A 19,049-nucleotide genomic window follows, 5' to 3' on the forward strand; every position below is an offset into this window, starting at 1 on the left:
TATATATATATATACACACACAGTATTGTTTTTCAAGTTAAGAAATATCTTTTAATTTAGGTAAATAAAGCTCAAGGAGGTGGGGCTATCATCTGTGGTGTCAGTCCTTCTTCCCCTGCCTGGGCAGAGGCCTCTGGTTGTCAGTGTCACTCCAGGGCCTTGACAAGCAGCTCATTCAGGCGGCCCGCCATGGCCCTGGGGTCATCAATGAGCCCAGCAGCTATCATTGCATTCTCGGATGTCTGATCCACCAGCAGCTGGGCCAGGCCAGGCTCGCTCTCCGGCAGCTGATTCAGCTTCTTGATGAGTGCATGCCTGGGGCTGATCTCCAGCATGGGCGGCAGGAGCCGTTCTTGCTCCTCCTGGGTCTTGGCCAGCTGCAGCATGCGCAGGAAGTGCTGGGCAGCCTCTATCTCCAGCACGGTGACCATGGCGGGATGGGTGTCCAGTCGGAGGGTCACCTTCCCATTGGTGACATGCGACCCCAGCACCTTTCTCATCCAGGCCATGAGCTCCTCCGTCTCCTCTGACAGGCACTCGGCAGCTGGTGACCCGTCCTCAAACTTCTCCTCCTTGTAGTGATCCATGATGATGTCCGTCTCCACAGAGATCAGCTTCTTCTTGTCAGACTCACGAAGGTGCAGGAGGGTGAGCTCATCAAACGGTATTGTGCATTTGAATCATCTTGGACACATGTTAAAAAATAAATTGCTAGGCTCTGATTCAACAGTTCTAGAGTGGGGTTCAATAAATTGCCTTTGTGACAAATTATCTAGTAATTCTGAGGTTAATGGGATGGGGCCAACAGTTTGAGAGATACTACTCTATATCCTTGTTACTCTCTCTCTCTATATATATATACAGAGAGAGAGAGACACGGAGTCTCTCTCTCTCTCTCTTAACTGTCTGACATCATATATATATCATGTGATATATATATGGGCCAGGCCAGGCTCGCTGGTGATACATACATATATGATATATATACCATATGATATATATATATGCATATCATATGTATACATATGATATATAATATATATTTATCATATGATATATATATATATGATGTCAGACAGTTAAAAACCAGAAAGCCTTTGTTTATATGTGTGTGTGTGTGTGTCTATATATATATATATAGAGAGAGAGAGAGAGAGGGAGAGAGAACTAGAGAGAGCACATGTGAGAGAGAATGTATAGAACTAGAGAGATATATACAATGTATAGAGATATATACAATGTATCATTTTAACTGTTTCAAGTGTGCAGTTCAGTACATGCATCCTTGTGCAGCCATCCCATCATCCCATCCATTCATCTCCAGAACTCTTTCATCTTCTCAAACTGAAACTCTGTACTCATTAAATAATGAACTCCCTATTTCTTCCCTCTCCCCAGCACCCATGGCCATAATTCTACTTTCTCTTTCTGAATTTGACTACTCTAGTTACCTCATGTAAGTGGAATCATCCTATATTTGTTTCTTTTGTGCCTGGCTTATTTCGCTTAGCTTAATATTTTTAAAGTTCATCCTTATTGTAGCACACATCCCATATATGTATGTACCATATTTTGTTTATCCATTTTTCATCTTTTGGCTACTATGAATAATGATACTATGAACATAGGTGTTAAAGTATCTGTTGGAATCCCTGCTTTCAATTATTTTCAGTATATGCCCAGAAGTGGAATCGCTAAATCATATGGTTATTCTATTTTACATATTTTGTGGAACTGTCATACCTGCATCATTTTACATTCCCACTAACAATGCACAAAGATTCCAATATCTCCACATCCTTGCCAACATGTGTTACTTTACTTTGTTTCAGGTTTTAATTTTTTTAATAGCCATTCTAATGGATGTGCAGAGTGATCTTTTACAAATACAAATTAAATAATGTTTTCTTCTGCTTAAAACTCTTCATGGATTTTAATTACTCTCTACCATAGTCATCAGGCCTGGACATATCTAGCCCCTCCTTATTTTCCTAACCTCATTTAGTGTCTTTCCCTTGCCACTCAATGTGTGCCCCCAGCCACACTGGTTTCTGTTGACTTCCCAGGACACCCTAAACTCTTTCCCCTTTCAGGGCTTGTACATTTGCTCCTCCCCCTGCCAGAGCTGCCCTCACTCTGCATGAAAGGGTGCTGACCATCCTGTGGGTCTCTACCTGATCAGGTTGCTGGCTTTCCTTGGAAGGATGCCCCTCTGCTTTTTTGATTCTCTCCCAGCACCTTGCTCACTTTTTTGTGCAGCACCTATTACCATTTGCAGTGAGTTTCTTTATTGTTTTTCTGCTTGCCTTCAATAGGAGAATGTAAGCTCCACAAGGGCAAAAACAGTGGCTGTCATTACTGTTCTGTGTCAGAGCCTCCTAGGTGTGTAATGAATGCCTACCAACTTGGAACTGAGTCATAAAGAATTCATAGCCAAATTGCATAAAGGTCATGAAAATTTCTCGTATATTTGTAACCTCTGTCTTCTACAAATATATGTTCAGTTTCTCTAATTTATCAAAACAAAATCCTTCAGAGACTAAATTTGTCTAAATTCTTATATCTTTCAAAATTTAATGTATATGTGTTTAACTAAATTACACAGTTTAATATTTATGTTGCTAGACATAAAATTGCTAAAGAATTATAGCTAGATTGGCTTCTCTCTAATAACTTGTGATTAAAATTACTTGTAGTTTTTTTTTAAAGTGGTATAATAGAGAAAATAAATTTAAAAGTTAACAAAACCCAAATATCATTTAATTTAAGCACTTTTGCCACATCAAGAAAAAAAATTATGTAAGCTATAACTTTTATCTGACATCATGCTTGTTTTATTCCAGTGTTCCTCAATAAATTTAAAAAACACCAAATAATTTGCCAAACAGGTTTTAAAAGTAATTTAAAGAGTAGGTGGGAGGAACATTGAGAGGTTTTAATCTTTACTTATTTTAATTCCGTATTACTCATCTTGGGTAGGAGGCTAGAAGTACCAAGTTACAGAGTTAATAAATTAAAAGAGGAAGTGAATTGCCTGGTATTCATTGAGCAAAAAAATGCCTTCTATATGGATGATTATAGAACTATCTCTTTGCACATTTATATGCTGGTATGTAGATGTGGGTCCACTTTTATTCATCCTGCTCAGTGTTTTATGAGAAACTTTTCCCTACTCACCTCCACTGTACCTATTTTCTTCTTCAGTGACTTCTTTTAACAGATGGTCTAGCATCTGTTGTTTGACTTTTTTTCTCACATTTTCTTTTTGTCTTTTAGTTATATATGTCTTTTGTAAAGCTGCCTTTTACTCTTTCTAACCCAGTGGTTCTCCAACTGTATTGTGCATTTGAATCATCTTAGAGACATGTTAATAAATAAATTTCTGGGCTCTGATTCGACAGTTCTAGAGTGGGGTTCAATACATTGCCTTTATGACAAATTATCTGGTAATTCTGAGGTTAATGGGATGGGGCCAACAGTTTGAGAGATACTCCTCTATACCCTTGCTACTCAAAGCGTGTCTGAGGATCAGTATCCCATGTCTAACAAGCTCCCAGGTGATGTGGAAGCTACTATACACTTTGAGTAGCAAGAATCTACGACATGGTTCTCAAACTCTGAATCTTTGACCAACAACATCAGAATCACCTGAGAATATGTTAGAAATGCATTTTCTCAGGTCCCATTTGAGACCAACTAAATCAGAATTTGCATTTAATAAGACCCCCAGCGACTACTACACACCAAGAAGCTGAGAAGCCCCGTTCTAGATCACCTAGTCTTCACTGTGCTGATTTTATTGTACAGTCTTGCCATTCTGTTTTTATTTCAGATAAGATTTTTAATTGTATATGCCCTTTTAAAATGTTTGATTACTCATTTTTATCACAGTTTAATCTGATTATGGATGCATACCATCTCAAAACACCCTGAGGCTATTCCTTATATATATATATATATTTTTTTTCCCATTTTCCACATTATTTCTGTTCCTTCCAGCTTTCCTTATTCTGCTTATTAATTTCCTTCCTTGTATTTGTCAGCTTTCCTATGGTAACAGGTGATCTCTATGGCTCATAAGAACAAAGGTGTATTTCTTGTTTATTGTTTATGTTGGTTGAAAGCCAATACTGGTTCCACTCCTCCTCCCTGTATCTTTTCATCCCAAGAGGCTAAAGAATGGGGCTTAATATGGGCTATGCCTTTCTTTAAGGAAGACAGAAAAGAGCAGGAGTACTGATAGAAACACATAGGGCTCTTAAAAGTTTTGCTAGCTCACTCCTGTAACTCCAACTTTGAGAGACCAAGGCAGAAGGATTGCTTGAGTCTAGGAGTTTGAGACCAGCCTGGACAACATGGCAAAACCCTGTCTCTACAAAAAGTACAAAAAATTACCTGAATATGGTGGTTCCTGACTGTAGTCCCAGCTACTCAGGAGGCTGAGGAGAGAGGATCCCCTGTGACTGGGAGGTGGAGGCTGCAGTGAGCTGTGAAGTGCCGTTGCACTCCAGCCTGGGTGACACAGTGAGACTCTGTCTCAAAAAAAATTTGGCCAGGCATAGTGACTATGCCTGTAATCCTAGTACTTTGGGAGGCTGAGGCAGGTGGATCACGAGGTCAGGAGTTCAAGACCAGCCTGACCAAGATGGTGAAACCCTGTCTCTACTAAAAATACAAAAATTAGCCAGGCATGGTGGCGGGTGCCTGTAATCCCAGCTACTGGGAAGGCTGAGGCAGAGATTGCTTGAACTGGGCAGGCGGAGGTTGCAGTAAGCTGAGATTGCCCTACTGTACTCCAACCTGGGCAACAGAGCAAGACTGTGTCTAAAAAAAACCAGTTTTGCTTGGACATGTATTGCCAAAGCAAGTTAAGGTAAATCCAGCATCAAAAGGATAGGAAGTACGCTTCTTCCACAGGAGGCTCTGTAAGTCACAGATCAGTGAATACAATCAATAGAGTTATATAATCCTGTCACCAGAAGGGGAAGTGAAAAATTGCAAACAATAATATAATTTACATCCTATTCTTTTATGATGTTGGTTTTCTTCAAAAACCTGATATGTATACATATACATACACACATATATATATATAAGTATATGTGTGTGTGTGTGTGTATATATATATATATATATATAAGTATGTATGTATGAACGATAGATATTGTATCATACTGTGTAATGAAACAGATATACAGGCTGGGCATGGTAGCTCATGCCTGAAATCCCAGCACTTTGGGAGACCGAGGTGGGAGGATCACTTAAGCCCAAAAGTTTGAGACTAGCGTGGGCAACATACTTAGACCTCATTTCTACAAAAAAAAAGTTTGCTGGGCATGGTGGTGTGCACCTGTGGTCCCAGCTACTTGGGATAGTGAGGCAGGAGGATCACTTGAGCCCAGGAGTTTGAGGCCGCAGTGAGCTGTGATAATACCACTGCATTCCAGCGTAGGTGACAGAAAGAGATCCTATCTCAGATAGATAGATAAACAAACATCAGCCCATACTGTTCATATATAAATGTAACCAACCTATGTTGGTTTGTATAGGCAGTTGGCATGGATCTATTCTGAAATTGTAGTTGTCTTTTCCCTGCAGACTTCTTCCTAGAATGGGAGAGTGGTAGCTATTGTTATGAAACTGGGATGTGTATTCTGATCATCAGGCTTCTGTCCATGCTGCCTGGGTGAGAAGCAGACAGGTGTCACTTGCTAACAACTCCTGGAGTGGTGTATGCTCCTTATTCCAGAAGGGCCTTCTCACTGAATTAGGAGCGAGCATATGGGACGCAGAGTAGGAGGAGAAAAGAACATTCTCAGATTAAAGGATATTGGTCTAAAGGCTTCTAAAATGTGATGAAACTTTGTTGTGATCACACACTACTGCAAAGGTCTTGGTGAGGGCGTTATGCGGTAGCGAGCCTTTCAGCCCAGGCTGGAGGCCTGGAGACTTTTCCCAGCACAGTAGGAAGCCACTGGAGGGTTCTCACCAGGGGAGGAATGTGATCTGATGTGAAAATCATTTCATTTTGGAAATAATGAAATATTTGATAGAAAAGAATATTTGTTATATTCATAAGGTATGATGAAGAATATCAATGAAACGAACACTCACAGGCTATTCCAAACCAATTTAAGAATATTTTATCAGTCAGGGTCCAATGAGCTGAGTGAAGCCATACTAGTTATTTGAACAAAGTGACTTTAATCTGAAGAGTTGCTGAGTGCTTGTACAGTTGTTAACTAGGTAGGGGGAGAGTGAAGAAAAAGCACTAAGGTGTCACAGAGGTTGTGCTGTAGGAGCAGCTACCACCCCGGGAACTAGGAGAACAAAGGGAAGCTGCTAGAATTATTACAACTTAGAAGCTTCGAGGAGGAGCCCGCAGAGCTAAAATCTAGACTTCTGAAGAGAGTGCACTGCTTGTCTAGTGATGTTACCAGGACCTTCAAGTTCCCTGAGAACCTCCCCCCAATGTCATTTCCCAGCCCACAGCATTAACCACTGTCCTGACTTTATTCCTGTGCATGTCTTTAGAATTTTACCACATAATTATTTCCATGCATTTTTTTAGAGTTTATCACGTGCACTTGTATGTATCCAACATTATATTACTTAGCACTCCTTAACTATTAAGAATAGTATCTTCTAAATGCTTTATTCTAAAAGTTGTATAGTTTTAGCTATTCTTTCAGATGCATGATCCATTTCCAGTTAATTGCTTTCACTCTTGGGTGAGGTGAGTGTGAGGTTCATTTTCTTCCCCCATACCGAGACCCAGCCTTGGCAGTCTCAGCACAGACACTCAGAACGGGACTACTGTCAGCAACCATAGGAGACAGACGCTCCTTGCCGGATGGCAGTGTGGAGGAACAGGAAGCCCAGAGCAGCCCCACGCAGCTCCCAATGCTGACTGGAAACTGGATCCTCGCATGGGCATAAGTTTCCTTACATTTTTTTCATAGGCATTTCTGTTTGGTGGTTTGTGACAGTTAATTTTATGTGTCAACTTGGCTAGGCCATGGTAGCCAGATATTTGGTCAAACATTATTTTAAATATTACTCTGAAGGCACTTTTAAGATGGGATTAACATTTAAATCATTAGACTTTGAGAAGAACAGATCACCCTCCATTACATAGGTGAGCCTCATCCAATCAATTAAAGACCTTGAGACAAAGACAGACAGACCTCTCTGAGGAAGAGGGAATTCTGCCACGAGGCTGCCCTCAGACTCAAGCTGCAACCACAGCTCTTCCCTAGCTCTTTAGCCTGCTCACCCACCCTGCAGATTTTGGACTTGCCAGCTTCCATTATCATATGAGCTAAGTCCTTCCCGTAACTCTCTCTTTGTATCTGTACAGATCCTATTCGTTCTGTTTCTTTGGAGATCCTGACTAATACAGGTCTTTTTATTGGATTTTTGGGAATAGGACAACTTGATCTGCAAGGCTGTACCAAAATCTCCCTGTCAGCCCTTCGGTTCATGGACTAAGCGTTTTGTTTGGTTCCACATAGATGGTTGTGTCTAACTGGTTGTACAGAGAGGATAGTGGGACACTGTCTGCTAAGCACTTGGTCCACGGTTCTGTGACCAAGAAAGAAGAGGAGATGAATATTGTGGAGGCAACCAGTAGGCTGCCACAGATGGCAAATGACCCACCTAGCTGCCCCTTTCCTTCACTCAACGTAATTCTTTAGCCAAAACAGGTCCAAGCAGCAGGTACACTTCTATGTATGTGGTGAGACAAAGTCTTCTCAAGGTTTAGTGGGTTTCCACAGTGGACCAGGCTCTAGAGGGCACATGTGGAAGCTGAATGGAGTAATTTTTGCTACTAGAGGAAACACATGTTCTCTCCCCCAATCTTCCTGACCCCTTGCCTTTTCTCTTTATGGACACACATTGCATTAGTATCTTGGCTTCAGAGGCATTTGTTCCATTTCTCTGTGTGGGGTGGAGGGAAGGACAGGTCCTGGGTAAGATTCAGGAATCCCCACCCCCTGGCTAGGAGGCTGACAGTCATGCTGAGCTCTGCAGTCCTGGGCTCCATAGGAATGAAAAAAATGTCTTCTAATATTAATAAAATTTCCTCCACTTATTTACTTAGAAGCCAAACATCCGCAATTTATTACGTGAGGGTCGATCCCTGGACATAAAAGAATAATAGGCTATGTTAAGTCCATGCTCTAAGGCCTGACCAGTGAGGTTGTGGCCCAGAAAATGCATGGCACTCATTATATGCTTTGGAGGACAAAGGCTGAGCCACTTTTGTGGTCTGCATTCCGGACAATCAGTGGTCAAAGCTGAAGAGCAGAGACAAGTCTTCCTGTGGCTTAGTGTTACTACCACTTGACAATCATTTAAAACCCTAAGCCCTGACTTTTTAAGTGCTCTCTAGAGTTAGAAAGTAAAAACAACAACAAAAATTAGGACATTTTTCATAGCTGAGAAAAAAGTAATTTAAAGCATAGAATCAGGTAAATATTTACTTTCTGATGTTACAGGACTGGAGAACGCATTCTCCAAGGATGTTGCCCAATTAACCCTCCTCTTAGAGTTAATACTCTGAAAGGAAGAGACCTCTGTGCAGAGCTCGTTCAGATCCCCAAAGTTTGTCTTCTGATGTGTATAATAAAATGACTTCCAAACTCCAACGGAAGATGAAGAAGGCCCAATGTGTGCTTTAGAGTAACTTGATAAATAATCTTGACTTATAGGTGATCACATCTAATTACTAGACTTTTATAAAATGTCCTTTTATGATGTTACTCATTTCTTTTCCAAGAGAAATGAGTTAGAGAAGGTGCTTTTGCAATATTTTAACAATTTAACCAGAGGCCAACTTTATAAAACAGTCACATAAAGCTATGAAATAGCATTTAGGCACATTATAATATTTAGCAAGATGAGAAAATAAGGTTTGCCCTTAATGATATTCAAAGCATACATTCAAAGGAGAAAAGCTTAGTTTTCTGTTACTTTTTCTATAAGTTTGTAAGACACTGCAGGAAAAAAAATGGTTAATTCAATCTTCTTATTTTTTAATGAACCAGACCCCAGCTGGGTGTGGGCTCAAGGCATTTTACCTACACTGTTTAAGATAAAAATCTGAAAAGCCTCAGTGGGCTAGGAGGGTTCCCACTCATTGGTACCATTTGGGAAGCGAAGAGGCTCCACCTCCCTGAGATGCAGCCAGGGGAAGACTCCTCCTGGAGATCAAAGGAAACACGTATTGATCAAAGGAAACATGTAGCTCATTTCTTCTCGCAAAGATAAAAGTGGCTTCATAGGCTAAGATTATGAGTATTGAGATGTTTTTGAACTATAGAAATACCACTGAGTCCTGGAAACCCGGAACCAGGCCATTCCAGATAAAATAGATCATGGTATTAAGAACAGAATAGTTTACCCTTCTATTTTCCCCTTCCTGTCTCTTTCTCTTTCCCTTCCCTCCTTTTCTTCCCTCCCGTGTCTCTCTCTTTTTCCTCTTACGGTCTAAAACCACAATAAAAAGTAAAATGAAACATACTCATTTTAAATAACAAATATATTTAACCCAATATACCCCAAATGTTATCATGTTAATATGGGATCAGTATAAACATTATTAATGAGATATATTGTAGTCTTTTTGGTTTTTTGGTACTAAGTTTTTAAATTGGTGTGGGTTTTGCATTTGTAGCATATTTCAATTTGGACAAGACACATTCCAAGTGCTTAGCAGCTGCGTGTGGCTTGTGGCCACTGCATTGGACAGTAAAGTTCTGAGGAAAGGAAAGGGTGGCATTAGCAAATATGAGCTTGATTCTAGTTTTGGGAGAAGTATTTACGAGGCTGTGATAAGAAATATTGTTACATGCCAGTTTATAAATGCCTTGATTTTGATTGTACAGTTAGATATTTAATGATCTCAACCCTACATAGCAATGATATATCAAATAAAATTTTCCTCAGGAGCCCACAGATGAGTTTGCCAGGCAGAATATTCCCAAAGTCTGTTGAAGGCTGTGGGTGGACACGGGGGCAACATGACCCTCTGTGGGGTTTAGCAGCCTGGAGCATGTTCATGGAGCCCGTTCTGATCATTGTGATAAAGTGAGACAGACCATTAAGGGGCTCCAAGGGAATATTTACTAGAAATAACTGACTAGGAAAAAAAACCTTAAAAGACACAAAACAATGTAAAGATGGCAGTTAAGTAAGGTTAAGAAAAGAAATACTGACATGTTAATGTGAAGAAATAGAGGATTTATATGGAAAATAACTGTAGATGGCAAATCTGGGGGCAATTTTTTTCTTTTCTTTTCTCCCTTTTTTTGCTTTGTTTATTTGATGCAGAGTCTTGCTCTGTAACCAGGCTGGAATGCACTGGCTTCATCACGGCTCACTGCCGCCTTGTCTTTCTCCCTGGGCTCAGGTGATCCTCCCAGCTCAGCCTTCTGAATAGCTGGGACTACAGGCATGTGCCCCCAAACTCAGTTAACTCTGAAATGTTTTGTAGCGATAAGGGTCTCTCTATGTTACCCAGGCTGGACTTGAACTCCTAGGCTCAAGCAATCCTCCCACCTTGGCTTTCCAAAGTTCTGAAATTACAGGTATGAACCACTGTGTCTGGGCTGATTTTGCTTTTTAATTACGTGTGTCCAGGCTGGGCACGATGGCTCATGCCTGTAATCCCAGCACGTTAGGAGGCTGAGGTGGGAAGACTGCTTGAGCCCTAGGAGTTCGAAACCAGCCTGGGCAACGTAACAAGACCCCTGTCTCTAGGAAAATGCAAAAATTAGCTGAGCATGGTGGCCTGTGCTTGCAGTCACAACTACTTGAGAGGCTAAGGTAGAAGAATCTTTTGAGCCCAGGAGATGAGATTGCAGTGAGCAGAGATCATGCCACATGCCACTGCACTCCAGTCTGGGCCACAGAGAAAGACCCTGTCACAAAAAAGTAAATTAAAAAAATAATAAATGAATTAATTAAATATGCCCAATTTGGGGCCAATAAGACATGCAAATTCCCATTTTTAAATTTCCTTCAATTTCACTAACTCTACATGCTCCTAGGGTTTGCTGGGTGGCAGACATAAGAATGTGGGATTTGAGATGTGACCCGACTACTGACTTGCATGATACCCTCCTCTATTTCTCCCTGTAGAGCAGCTGGCATGGATTTATGAAGACATGGATCAGATTAATTTGTTCAAAAGCAAACAAACAGAAACATTTAGGAGAAATAGATGCTGTACTTAGGGCATTCAGCCCTACAGAGGAGTTGGGATCATAGGATCAGGCCCTGCCAGGCTTTTCTGTCTAATCCTGTCCAACTTCTGCCATTTGCCACCTCCATCTCCTGGGTCTTCAGACACTCTGCACTTCCTCCCACTTGAGGACCTTTGCACGTGCTTCTGGCAGAGAGATGAAGAGGGCTGACCTGGGAGCTGGACAAGCCGGGCTCTGCTGTTATGGGAATGCAAGAAAGCCCTCTGTGCCTCGGTTTCCTCATTTGTAACGTGGTGATAGTGACAGCACCCCTGCCCTCTGGGATTGTAATGAAGAGTAAATGAATTCATGTGTGTGAGCACTTAAAACAGTGCCTTGCACTGAAAAGTAAACAAAAACAAAAACATACCAACAAAAAGCATATAGCTGAGTAAACTCTGTCAGATTAAAAAAAAAAAGTAAAGTGAAAAACGTACATTTCTTGCAAACTCATGTGGCCATCAAATGTGATCTGTACTGACGAAGCCATTGGTGTGTTATATCCCACTTCATGTGATAAATACATGTTTTCTGCAGAAGTATTTATAAGACGGATCATGAGTTGCTGCCCCAGATCCTGCTGTTGGTGTTATATACAATATGGTGTGTGCACTGTGTTCTCTGTCTAAAACCCCCAAATTCCAATTCTGAAACTCACCTTTCTCCAATGGTTTTGTATAAGGGATGCTGGACATGTTTACCACTGTTCAAGATGCAGCTGACCATTCCCCTGTTTAGAGAGGCCTTCCCACCGTCCTACCTGGCCAGCTTTCTGCTGTGACTTCTCTCCAACATCCTGCTTGCTTTTCCTCATCGGACTTCTCACCGTCTGCAATTATTTTACTTATTTCATGGCTTTAATGACCATTTACTTCATAACTGGTCCAAAAGTCACCCTTCCAGCAGGGGCCTCTCTCCTGAACTCCAGATCAGATTTACAAACGACCCCTGACATCTCCGCCTGGATGCCTGAAAGTGGGACTTCTGATCCCTCTAAGCTGCCCTCCCAGGCTTTCTCTGTCAAGGTGAGTGGAAGCTCCGGCCCTTCTGTTGTTTCAGCCCAAATCGTTGGAGTCTTCCTTGCCTGCTCCGTCTCTCTCCTACTGCATATGCATTTTCCCAGAATCCCACTGGTTTTGCCCTTAGAGTCTATCTGAGGCCTGTCTGCCTCTCGGCCTTCTGCCATTTCTAGTCTGGTGCACATCATCAGAGCCTCTTGTCTGGGTTCCTGCCATGGCCTCATAACCTTCCTGCCTCCCTTTCAGTGCAGGATTAGTCCGTCCTCCAGGCCGGTCATCTGAGGGCCTGCCGCCTCCCTCACAGCTCAGCCACAGCCCCTCCCAGTGTGGCTTCCCTGGCAGCCGCCTTCACTCTCTGACCCCACCATTTACCCTCCCCAGCCTGTCCTCTCCAGACTCCCTCCCTCCACGCTGTCCTCCAGTCTTGCTCCCTCTCTCTCTGTCTAGAGTGTGTCTCTCTCTGGGCTCCCTTCTAATGCCTATTTCCTACCCAGAGGGTCTTGCCTGACCACTCTGTTAAAGTTGTATATCTCCATTGCTCTCACATTTCCTAGACCCTTGCTGATCAGTCTCCTCATCACACACCATGCTTCTTAACTACTCTTGTGGACCCAGTTCATGCCCCTTCCTGGATTCGCTGGGCAGTGCTTCTCTGCTCAATGAAGCTCTGGCTTCACCGGGCAGCCACCACATTCTGGTGGGCATAGAGGGGAGGGCTTGCCCTTGCCTGAAAGCAGGTTCCTGGAGCTCTGCCACCATCCTGGTGGGGCGGCAAGGTGGCATCCTGGCCTTGGGCAGCTGGGACCTCTGTGAGAGCCACTTCCAATCTCCCCTTCCATGCTCAGGCCCACCCAGACCGAGCCCTGCTTTTAAGGCAGCTGTAGCTAGCTCAGCAACCAGCCCTCGTTTCTTCTTTCCCTGCCTCATTGTTTCTCTTGTTCCTGCTTCTCTGGAATTTCACTGTCAAAGAAGCGTTTGCCATAAGCTGTTGCCTCAGGTTCTATCTTCTAGGGAAACTCCCCAAAGTATAAATCCCATACTATATACTTGGCTTTTCAACACTATCATCTATCTTCCCTCCTAGAATATGAGCTCCATACGGCAGGGTGTGTGTGTGTGTGTGTATGTATTTCATTTAAGGCTGTATCCTCAGGGCGTGTGTGTGTATTTCATTTAGGGCTGTATCCTCAGGCCTAGAGCAGTGTCTGGCACACTGGAAGTTATCAATACATGCCAGTTAAATGGATGGGTGGTTATCTATATGTTATCTGTCTCTCTCACTGGAACTGCTATCTTTCTCCATACTGTTTCCCCAGAGGCCACGATAGTTTTTTTTTTTTTTTTTTTTTTTTTAATTTTAAACTCATCTCATGACAGATTAACACTACAATGGTTTGTGGGACATGCTGGCTCTCAATAGTTTTAAGTGAATATATAAACAAAGGTCGGAGAAAGCAATATGTAAAGAGAATGTTGTTGAGGGAAGCATAGACATTGGAAACCAGGGAAATAGCCATGGAAGTTTCTAGAAAGGTCCAGGAACCAGGACAACTTAACCAGAATGATCTAGTTAAGATCATCTCACTTGAAAAGTAGCAGCTTCGGCTGGGCGCAGAGGCTCATGCCTGTAATTCCAGCACTTTGGGAGGCTAAGGCAGGCAGATCATGAGTTCAGGAGTTCAAGACCAGCCTGGCTAGCATGGTGAAACCCCATTTCTACTAAAAATACAAAAAATTAGCTGGGCGTGGTGGTGTGTGCCTGTAGTCTTGGCTTCTCAGGAGGCCGAGGCAGGAGAATTGCTTGAACCTGGGAGACAGAGGTTGTAGTGAGCCGAGATCGCGCCAGTGTACTTCGGCCTGGTTGATAGAGTGAGACTCCATCTCAAAAACAAAAACAAAAACCCAAAACTGAATTTTAATAATCTTTGGAAAAGAGGAACAAGATGTAGCCCCCTGTGGCCATGCCCCCTCAAGTGCAGTGTCCCAGTGTGGCTGTTCCAGGCATCCCACCAAAGGAGCTGGACACCTCTTCCCCATGACCTTGGAAGGCCTGTATCTTACAGGAACACGTGTCCCTAAGAGCACTATGTTGATCTAGCCCTGCTGCTGCAGCTGATTTGATTGCCCCTTGGTGTTTAGTTTGAGTTTTATGTGAGGGTTTGTTTCTGTTTTCCTTTTCCACTCATTCCAGTCAGTAACATTTTAAAATAGAGAACCTGTATGCCAGGTACCATTAGGCTTTGGTGATATCTATCAATCAACAGCACCAAGAGAAAACAGAGGAAGCTCTCAAACTGAGATTATTCCCAGAGTTTGCACAGCAGGGGCTGTTCACACTGTGTGGGTGTCGGGAGCTCCGAAGACTGGTGCCGTCGCTGGAGCGGGTAGTCAGTGCTCCCCTGACAGCTGCAGGGCCCAGGGCAAGAGTACAGATGGAGGCCCACGTGGTCCGAGTCAGAATATTTCAAAGTTATAACTCAAGCAAGCACACTGTTGAATAAAATCTGTTTTGTTCTCCACCTCAACAAATGAGGGACTTAGGCAATGACTTTGAAGGCCAGGTCTGCACATACAATGATTGCATTCTCTAAGTTACAGACAATGCCACCAGAACATGGAGGCAAGGGACAGATGTCTTTCCCTCCATTCTGCACACAGCAAACACCTTGACAAGCTCATGGGCAGACACCCTAGGCCATGTGTCCAAACTCTGCTCACAGTTCTACAAATAACTGCCCCACTGCCCCTTGGGTCTGGGGCCACAGCTTCCCACCCACCCTAACTGCCCACTACCCCTTGGGTCTGGGGTCACAGTTTCCCACCCATTGAGAGAGAACTGAGGATTAGACTTGAGCAGACCCTGGAAGCTGGCCTCGGTCTATCTGAATGAGGAAGCTAAGTTCTGAGCACACAGTGTGTTTTACAAGTTGAGAGCTCGGTAAAGATTTGTCAGGTCTCACGTGCCTGAATCTGAGGACCGTAGTGATAATACTAGCAGATCCAGTAGTACCAGCTTTCCTTGCTAGGAATGGAGGGAGGAGGCAGGGCTGTAGACTGCTGCCTTTGAGCAGGGGTGAACTTTCTAGACAGTGTCATCTGCAGATAATCTTGCAGCAAGGAAGCAAAAGGTCATAATCTCTCTGCGATACCAAAACTTCCTACTGGCTACACCCAGCCAGAATCCAGAGGGCTTGAGGGTTTTGATGATGGGGCTTTCCAGGCCAGAGAGCAGGTAGAGAAGTCTCCGGAGTGAATCTGGAGGTGCAAAGCAAAGATACCAAGCACAGGTGCATCAGTGAAAAATACAGCCCTGGGTCCTGGACCTCATCCACAGTCCATGCTTTACCAGTGCCAGTAAAAAAGAGTTTGGCAGTGCCCATGGCCTTGATGTTGACTGGGCCTCAGGGAAAGTTCAAGGGGAGCTGGAATCTGCTTACCCTTTGACCTTCAGGATTTTTAAGACTTGAGCACTTGAAGCTACTGGGAGGAGGGGAGAGGCACAAAGGTAATTAGCTACGGTGTTAATGGATGTTGTCACTTGGGTAAGTCCTTGAGACAGTTGTATATAGGACATTCATTATTTAGGATTACTGTATGACTTTTCATTAGTTGTATGAGCACATTGCTAATTGACACAAGTAATCATCCATACAAATGGATATTTATTGTGCACCTGTTTTGTGCAAGGCACTGTGCCAAGTTTGGCGGGGATGTTCTGTGCCCAGGAGCTTAGAGTCTAGATTTGGCCTCCAGCTTTCTGATCCTTCCATTCTCTGAGATTTCCCCCTTTTCCCTTCCCAGTCCATCTTCTTACTTCCTCTGGGATCTAAGAAAAAAAAAAAAAAAACAGAACAGGAGACGGAACTAAAGAAAACTTCTCTGGGTAAGGTAGGGCAGCAGAGAGAGGGGATTTTTAAAAGGGGGAGGGTGGCCGGGTACAGTGGCTCATTCCTGTAATCCCAGCACTTTGGGAGGCCTAGGCAAGAGAATCACTTGAGCCCAGGAGTTTGTGACCAGCCTGGCTAACATGGCAAGACCCCATCTCTACAAAAAGCCCAAAAATTAGCTGAGTGTTGTGGTAGGTTCCTGTAGTCTCAGCTACTCAGAAGGCAGATGCAGGAGCATCCCTTGAGCCCAGGAGGTTGAGGGTGCAGTGAGCTGTGATCACACCACTGCACTCCAGCCTGGGAAATAGAGACTGTGTCTCAATCAGTGAATCAATCAATAAAAATAAATAGATAAAAAGGGAGGGAGTAAAGTAGCTCAGAATGTGGTACCCAGGGAAGCAGATGGAGCTCTAGAAGGAGGAGAGAGGTGATGATGAAGTCCACGAATTAGTGAAAAAAACAAACAGGAGGAAAGGAATTCTCACCTTTTGGGCTTGCATTCATTTTTTAAACGGGTGATGTTGGCCTAGTCAACATCAAGGCCATGGGCACTGCCAAACTCTTTTTTACCGGCATTGGTAAAGCATGGACTGTGGATGAGGTCCAGGACCCAGGGCTGTATTTTTCACTGATGCATCCGTGCTTGGTATTTTTGCTTTGCACCTCCAGACACTGAATATCCTTGTCCTGGTTCACTGAAAAGCGTTACTGAGCTCCTGCTGCATATACTGGAGGTCTCCAGTGGGCACGGACGCATCTCCCATGCTATTTATACCTACTTTCTCTGTAAGATTATTTTGGTGGTCCCTGGAGCAGTCTTGTTTTTTCAGGACTAAGGTGGAAGTAACTTAAAATTTGCGTTAATCAAAATTAATGAAAGGAAACCCATGATGAACAAAATATCAACAATTTATATAAAGGCAATATTAATATCCTAGGGCTGAAACAACAGATCGTTTATGTTCCTATCGATAACGAAACTTATATAGATTCCTTATAATCAAAACAAAAGGAAGGGTATAGGGAAAGCCACCAGCCCGGGCAGCTTTTATTCACAATCTGCTCAGTTGTGCCGGCTCAGTTGAAACAGCTGGTCTGAGGTCTGTGGCCGCTTTAGGGATGATTCTGCGGTGGGTTCGTGCTGCCATCTAGTGGTCAGGTTGCACTATACGCCCTCTTCACTTCTGGAGGCTCTCTTGGGGGAAAAAGTGATTAAACTTGAAAAGATCCAGGGCAAGGAGATAGACAAATGTGAGAAACTCTCCGGATCGACAGGTTTTTGAAGTTGTCCTGAGATGTAACCAATTATTTGATATTTTGGTTTTTTTTTCTCGTAAAATACGAATTGGAATTCTTTTATGTTTGAGGAGCTGCACTAGATGCTGAATATGGTATGGTGAATATGCACGACCATGTCTTTGTCCTGGGCGAGATCTTTGAGGGAGTCCAATTCACCCACCAGCTCATTTTATTAAAAACAAAAACAAAGAACACCGGAGAGAGTTGGAGAAAGTAAGTGATTAAAGTCACATAATTGGTTAATTGCAGAGTCAGTCTTAGAATCCAGCTGTGTATGCTTTTCATTCTATAATGTTGCCTTTCTCACCTTAGCGAGAACTTGTCTTTAAGATGTGGAGCCAAGCATTTAAAAGTTCCTCCTCTTATATCCTTCCTGAAAAGAGTAGTTGCAGCATGTTTCAGATACAGCTGCGTTTCTGCTAGTAACTCTCTAGCCTAAGTTATAGCAAGCAATGCTGCTTAGAAACTAAGAGTCAAGGTGATACCAAATTTACAAGAGTAATCTTTGTTAAACATATTTATTTAACACTAGAAAAAGGGAAGTGATAACTTACCCTTTGTGCTTGTGCCAGCAAGGGTGTCATTCTCTCTCTCTCTCTCTCTTTTTTTTTTTTTTAGCTGAGCTGCTTCCCATTCCAAATATGACCCTGGCTTCAAGGAATCATCAGTGATCCCTTCTACTACTAATCTCTTGAAAGTAACTTCATATTTCTAGATGCAGCGCACTATATGTTCACCAGCAACACTTCTTATATTTATATTTATTTTTTTTTCCTCATTTCAAGTTTTAATCAAAGCTTGTACATAAGGTTACTTTATTCCTGCATCTTCTCAATTGTTTCTTCCTTGTATTTGCCCTTTTCCTTTCCTACTTGGCGAGATTTGGCTTTCCGTTCAAGGATCTTTTTGCGGTCTTTGTCCAGTTTTAGCCTAGTGATAAGCACCTTGCTGGGGTGAATGCCTACATGGACAGTTGTGCCATTAGCCTTTTCCCGCTGCACCCGTTCAATGTAGATTACGTATTTCTTCCTGTAAACCTGGACTAGTTTGCCAATCTGCTGACCTTTATAGTGTCCTCGTACAACCTGAACTTCATCATCCTTTCGGATGGGCATGGATCGCACGTTGTACTTCTGTCTCAGCTCTTTGGAAAGAGGGAGGACATAATCTTCCTGCGAATGTGGGAAGGTGCATTGAAATGCCTTTTGCGATTCTTGCTTCGGTCGGAAGTCACAAAGGGATTGAACTTCATTTTGGCAGCTCCCGCTTAGGTGATAGCCACAAAAGGCAAGAGCTTTATTTTTTTTTTGAACGAGCCTTGTCTGTCACCAAGGCTGGAGTACAGTGGTGTGATCTCAGCTCACTGCAACCTTCACTTCCCAGGTTCAAGCAATCCTTCCACCCCAGCCTTCTGAGTACGTGGAATATAGGGTGTGCACCACTATGCTCAGCTAAGTTTTAAAATTTCTTATAGAGACGAGGTCTGACTATATTACCCAGGCTATGTTGATGCTACTTGGTCAAAAAAAAAAAAAAAAAAAAAAAAAAAAAAAAAAAAAAAAAAAAAAAAAAAAAGACTGAAAAAGTGCTAAGTG

General features: G+C 42.8%; 1 pseudogene across 1 annotated transcript; it reads right to left on the minus strand.

Moving 5' to 3' along the window:
- Positions 1–18,232: 18,232 nt before the first annotated feature.
- On the minus strand, positions 18,233–18,729 carry LOC108315720 (annotated as a pseudogene). Its single transcript, XR_001830055.2, has one exon. The product of XR_001830055.2 is annotated as a 60S ribosomal protein L26-like (transcript).
- Positions 18,730–19,049: the final 320 nt, after the last annotated feature.

Source organism: Cebus imitator, unplaced genomic scaffold (assembly GCF_001604975.1).
Source record: "Cebus imitator isolate Cc_AM_T3 unplaced genomic scaffold, Cebus_imitator-1.0 Scaffold178, whole genome shotgun sequence".
NCBI classification, from domain to species: Eukaryota; Metazoa; Chordata; class Mammalia; order Primates; family Cebidae; genus Cebus; species Cebus imitator.